This window comes from Salvelinus sp. IW2-2015, linkage group LG23 (genome assembly GCF_002910315.2).
Source record: "Salvelinus sp. IW2-2015 linkage group LG23, ASM291031v2, whole genome shotgun sequence".
In the NCBI taxonomy this organism is placed as follows: Eukaryota; Metazoa; Chordata; class Actinopteri; order Salmoniformes; family Salmonidae; genus Salvelinus; species Salvelinus sp. IW2-2015.
In genome coordinates this window covers 5,878,288-5,884,287 of record NC_036863.1, presented here as the reverse complement: position 1 = coordinate 5,884,287, position 6,000 = coordinate 5,878,288, and positions in this window count along the sequence as shown.

Below are 6,000 nucleotides of genomic sequence, written 5' to 3'. Positions count from 1 at the left end.
AGAGACTATATTGGACAGCTCCTCTTCCCCTCTAGGAGGTTGAAAAGATGCAGCATGGAACCTAGGCTCTAGAGTGGCGCAGCAGTCTACGGAACTGCATCTCAGTGCTGGTGTCACTACAGACACCCTGGTTCAATTCCAGGCTCTATCACAACCAGCTGTGATTGGGAGTCCCATAGGGCTGCGCACAATTGGCCCAGCATCGTCTGGTTTTGGCTGRTGTASACTGTCATTGTAAATAAGAATTTGTTCTTAACTTACTTGCCTAGTAAAATAAAGATAAAAAAATAAATGTTTTTACGGCTGCACCACTGAGAGCATCTTGACTGGCTGCATCATCGCTTTGTATGGCAACTGCACTGCCCTTGATCGCAAGGCCCTACAGAGGGTGGTGTGGATGGCCCAGTACATCACTTGGGCTGAGCTCCCTGCCATCCAGGACCTCTATACCTGTCAGAGGAAGGCCCAGAAAATTGTCAAAGACCCCAGCCACCCAAGCCATAGACTGTTCACTCTACTACTGCATGGCAAGCAGTACTGGAGCACCAAGTCTGGGACCAAAAGGCACCTGAACAGCTTCTACCCCAAGCCATAAGACTGTTGAACAGTTAATCAAATGGCTACGCGGACTATTTCCTTGACGCTTTGTTGCACTGACTCTGTGCACACTCACTGGGCTAAACATAYACACACACACACAAGTGGTGCGTGGGCCAATAGTCAGAGACAGTGTAATGATTTTTCAACAGGGGGTGCAGGAATGCACAAAGTAGATGTCCTAACCGACTTGCCAAAACCATAGTTTGTTAATATATATATATATAAATTCCTGCACCCCCTGTGGAAAAATCATTACACTGTCTCTGACTGTAGCCTACAGTGCATTTTCTATAGCGGGTTAGGGTTGGGTGCTGGCCTCAGATTTTCACTTCATCACATATAGTCAGGTGGTTGTTAAAATTGTGGGCGGGTGCAGGTAAACAAACTGTTGGCCCACGCACCACTAGTGTGTGTGTGTATATGTGTACATTTGTGAAGTGGTTGAAAAACAAATTTTAATGACTCCAACCTAAGTGTATGTAAACTTCCGACTTCAATTGTATGTGCATTGCACACTGACGCGCTGGAACACATCGCAAGTTTACATACACTTAGATTGGAGACATTAAAACTCGTTTTTCACCACTTCACAAATTTCTTGTTAACAAACTATAGTTTTGGCAAGTCGGTTAGGACATCTACTTTGTGCATGACACAAGTAATCTTTCCAACTATTGTTTACAGACAGATTATTTCACTTATAATGCACTGTATTACAATTCCAGTGGGTCAGAAGTTTACATACACTAAATTGACTGTGCCGTTAAACAGCTTGGAAAATTCCAGAAAATTATGTCATGGCTTTAGAAGCTTCTGATAGGCTAATTGACATCATTTGAGTCAATTGGAGGTGTACCTGTGGATGTATTTCAAGGCCAACCTTCTAACTCAGTGCCTCTTTGCTTGACATCATGGGATTATCAAAAGAATTCAGCCAAAACCTCAGAAAAGAAATTGTAGACCTCCACAAGTCTGGTTCATCCTTGGGAGCAATTTCCAAACGCCTGAAGGTACCACGTTCACCTGTACAAACAATAGTACGCAAGTATAAACACCATGGGACGAGTCCTATATCGATATAACCTGAAAGGCCGCTCAGCAAGGAAGAAGAACACTGCTCCAAAACCACCATATAAAAAGCCAGACTACGGTTTGCAACTGCCCATGGGGACAAAGATAGTACTTTTTTGAGAAATTTCCTCTGGTCTGATGAAATAAAAATAGAACTGTTTAGTCATAATGACCATCGTTATGTTTGGAGGAAAAGGGGGATGCTTGCAAGCCGAAGAACACCATCCAAACCGTGATGCACGGTGGTGGCATCATCATGTTGTGGGGGTGCTTTGCTGCAGGAGGGACTGGTGCACTTCACAAAATAGATGGCATCATGAGGCAGGAAATTATGTGGATATATTGAAGCAACATCCAAGACATCAGTCAGGAAGTTAAAGCTTGGTCGCAAATGGGTCTTCCAAATGGACAATGACCCCAAGCATGCTTACAAAGTTGTGGCAAAATGGCTTAAGGATAACAAAGTCAGGTATTGGAGTGGCCATCACAAAGCCCTGTCATATAAACCTCAATCCTATAGAAAATTTGTGGCCAGAACTGAAAAAGCGTGTGTGAGCAAGGAGGCCAACTAACCTGATTCAGTTACACCAGCTCTGTCAGGAGGAATGGGCCAAAATGTACCCAACTTATTGTGGGAGGCTTGTGGAAGGCTACCCGAAACGTTTGACCCAAGATAAACAATTTAAAGGCAATGCTACCAAATACTAATTGAGTGTATGTAAACTTCTGACCCACTGGGAATGTGATGAAAGAAATAAAAGCTCAAATAAATAATTCTCTCTACTATTATTCTAACATTTCCCATTCTTAAATAAAGTGGTGATCTTAACTGACTAAGACAGGGAATTTTTACTCGGATTAAATGTTAGGAATTGTGAAAAACTGAGTTTAAATGTATTTGGCTAAGGTGTATGTAAACTTCCGACTTCAAACTATATATATACAGTATTATATGTATGTATGTATGTATGTATGTATGTATGTATGTATGTATTTTATTTTTATTTATTTTTTTTATTATTATTTTTTTTTACCTTTATTTAACTAGGCAAGTCAGTTAAGAACAAATTCTTATTTTCAATGACGGCCTAGGAACAGTGGTTAAACTGCCTGTTCAGGGGCAGAACGACAGATTTGTACCTTGTCAGCTCGGGGATTTGGAACTTGCAACCTTTCGGTTACTAGTCCAACGCTCTAACCACTAGGCTACCCTGCCGCCCCGTATGTATGTATGTATGTATGTATGTATGTATGTATGTATGTATGTATGTTATGTATGTACAGTGGGGAGAACAAGTATTTGATACATCTGCCGATTTTGCAGGTTTTCCTACTTACAAAGCATGTAGAGGTCTGTAATTTTTATCATAGGTACACTTCAACTGTGAGAGACGGAATCTAAAACAAAAATCCAGAAACTCACATTGTATGATTTTTAAATAATTAATTTGCATTTTATTGCATGACATAAGTATTTGATCACCTACCAACCAGTAAGAATTCCGGCTCTCACAGACCTGTTAGTTTTTCTTTAAGAAGCCCTCCTGTTCCTCCACTCATTACCTGTATTAACTGCACCTGTTTGAACTCATTACCTGTATAAAAGACACCTGTCCACACACTCAATCAAACAGATTCCAACCTCTCCACAATGGCCAAGACCAGAGAGCTGTGTAAGGACATCAGGGATAAAATTGTACACCTGCACAAGGCTGGGATGGGCTACAGGACAATAGGCAAGCAGCTTGGTGAGAAGGAAACAACTGTTGGCGCAATTATTAGAAAATGGAAGAAGTTCAAGATACGGTCAATCACCCTCAGTCTGGGGCTCCATGCAAGATTTCACCTCGTGGGGCATCAATGATCATGAGGAAGGTGAGGGATCAGCCAGAACTACACGGCAGGACCTGGTCAATGACCTGAAGAGAGCTGGGACCACAGTCTCAAAGAAAACCATTAGTAACACACTACGCGTCATGGATTAAAATCCTGCAGCGCACGCAAGGTCCCCCTGCTTAAGCCAGTGCATGTCCAGGCCTGTCTGAAGTTTGCCAATGACCATCTGGATGATCCAGAGGAGGAATGGGAGAAGGTCATGTGGTCTGATAGACAAAAATAGAGCTTTTTGGTCTAACTCACTCGCCGTGTTTGGAGGAAGAAGAAGTATGAGTACAACCCAAGAACACCATCCCAACCGTGAAGCATGGAGGTGGAAACATCATTCTTTGGGGATGCTTTTCTGCAAAGGGGACAGGACGACTGCACCGTATTGAGGGGAGGATGGATGGGCCATGTATCGCGAGATCTTGGCCAACAACCTCCTTCCCTCAGTAAGAGCATTGAAGATGGATCGTGGCTGGGTCTTCCAGCATGACAACGACACGAAGCACACAGCCATGGCAACTAAGGAGTGGCTCCGTAAGAAGCATCTCAAGGTCCTGGAGTGGCCTAGCCAGTCTCCAGACCTGAACCCAATAGAAAATCTTTGGAGGGAGCTGAAACTCCGTATTGCCCAGCGACAGCCCCGAAACCTGAAGGATCTGGAGAAGATCTGTAGGGAGGAGTGGGCCAAAATCCTGCTGCAGTGTGTGCAAACCTAGTCAAGAACTACAGGAAACGTATGATCTCTGTAATTGCAAAACAAAGGTTTCTGTACCAAATATTAAGTTCTGCTTTTCTGATGTATCAAATACTTATGTCATGCAATAAAATGCAAATTAATTACTTAAAAATCATACAATGTGATTTTCTGGATTTTTGTTTTAGATTCCGTCTCTCATAGTTGAAGTGTACCTATGATAAAAATTACAGACCTCTACATGCTTTGTAAGTAGGAAAACCTGCAAAATCGGCAGTGTTATCAAATACTTGTTCTCCCCACTGTATGTGTGTATGTATATAATAATTTCTTCTGCTTTTAATTTCCAACATTTTGGTAAGCTATTTGTTAGTCAACTTGTCTATAATTAGAAACATGCAGCTAATCTTCTGTCATTAGATGTTGCCCTAGAAGACWAAACAAACCCTTACTCACCAGAATAATGTCATAAATCGATAGAATGAATGCTTCAATCTAGTTAGGGATCTCTGCTTCTTTCAAGGAGCAAAGATGTTTAAGGACCAGGGAGAAAATGCAATAACCCCAAAAAAACAGGTAATATTTTCTGTGCAAAATTTCAAAATGACATCATTCTGACCTGTTGTAAGGAAATAGAAATCAGTGAAAACAACCCAACATGTTTCTGATAAGATTTCAGTTTGGCTTGGATGTACATCTGGTTGAATGACTATCAGCTTTTATGATGCTGATAAAGACAGCACCTCTACAGATGATWTCTAATTCTCTCAAGATGCTGAAAGAAAGAAATAATATTTCTCCACTAACGTTACTGTTCCCAAGTCAAAATTTAGCCTTCATTTGGTGTATCATGTTACTGCAAAAAATGCTTAATTCTGCAGGAGTTCATATTAGGATATGTCAGAGATTATGGTCCTACAGTCAGTGTCCAGATTTCAGTTTCCATTTAACCCATCTGAACAGTCGGCAACCGTTCCCTTGAAGTGCCATAGGCCTATTTTAAGTCCCCGTCATGTGACTGTCAAATTTGTATAGTACCTCACTATCATCACACATAACATAGTCGGCACTGCTATCATCCTCTTTTACCACAAACATTCCTTTTCTGTCCCTCCCTTCTCTTTATTTTCAACTCTCCATTTCACAGCTTTTGCCTTATTGAATTAAACTCCGACATTGTCCTTTTTGCCTCTGTGGATCKAAGGTAACTTGTTTTCCATGTGTTTGACGCTATTCCATTYCAGCCATTATTATGAGCTGTTCTCCCCTCAGCAGCCTCCACTGACACACACACYTTTTAACTCTGCATTGTTTGAAAGGGCTCGTAAGTAAGCATTTCATGGTAACATGTACACCTCTTGTATTTGGTGCAAATKTGTGACAAATACAATTTGATTTGAGAAAAATTACTTAGTTGTGACTGTTGTYCACACCTGTATCTGCCCTCTCATTGGCTAGAATGGTCCCACCTGATCTCGCCTGCATTCAATCATTTTGACCCTGGACATGTATTTCCATTCTTAGAGCGGTCACTCGGCTRTCTTGTCAATATACGGGATGATCTTYGATTTCTCTCAAAAACGGAGCATGACCCCTCAATTCAATGGTGAACTGTTGAAGAGTTGATTTACGTTCAGAAACAATACTGTGGTTCATAAAGTAGAAAATAATGAAAATACAATATACTCACCAAAAAGTGGAGTTTGATGTATCCATAAATAAGGATAGTATTTGACAACAAACCCTTTTTC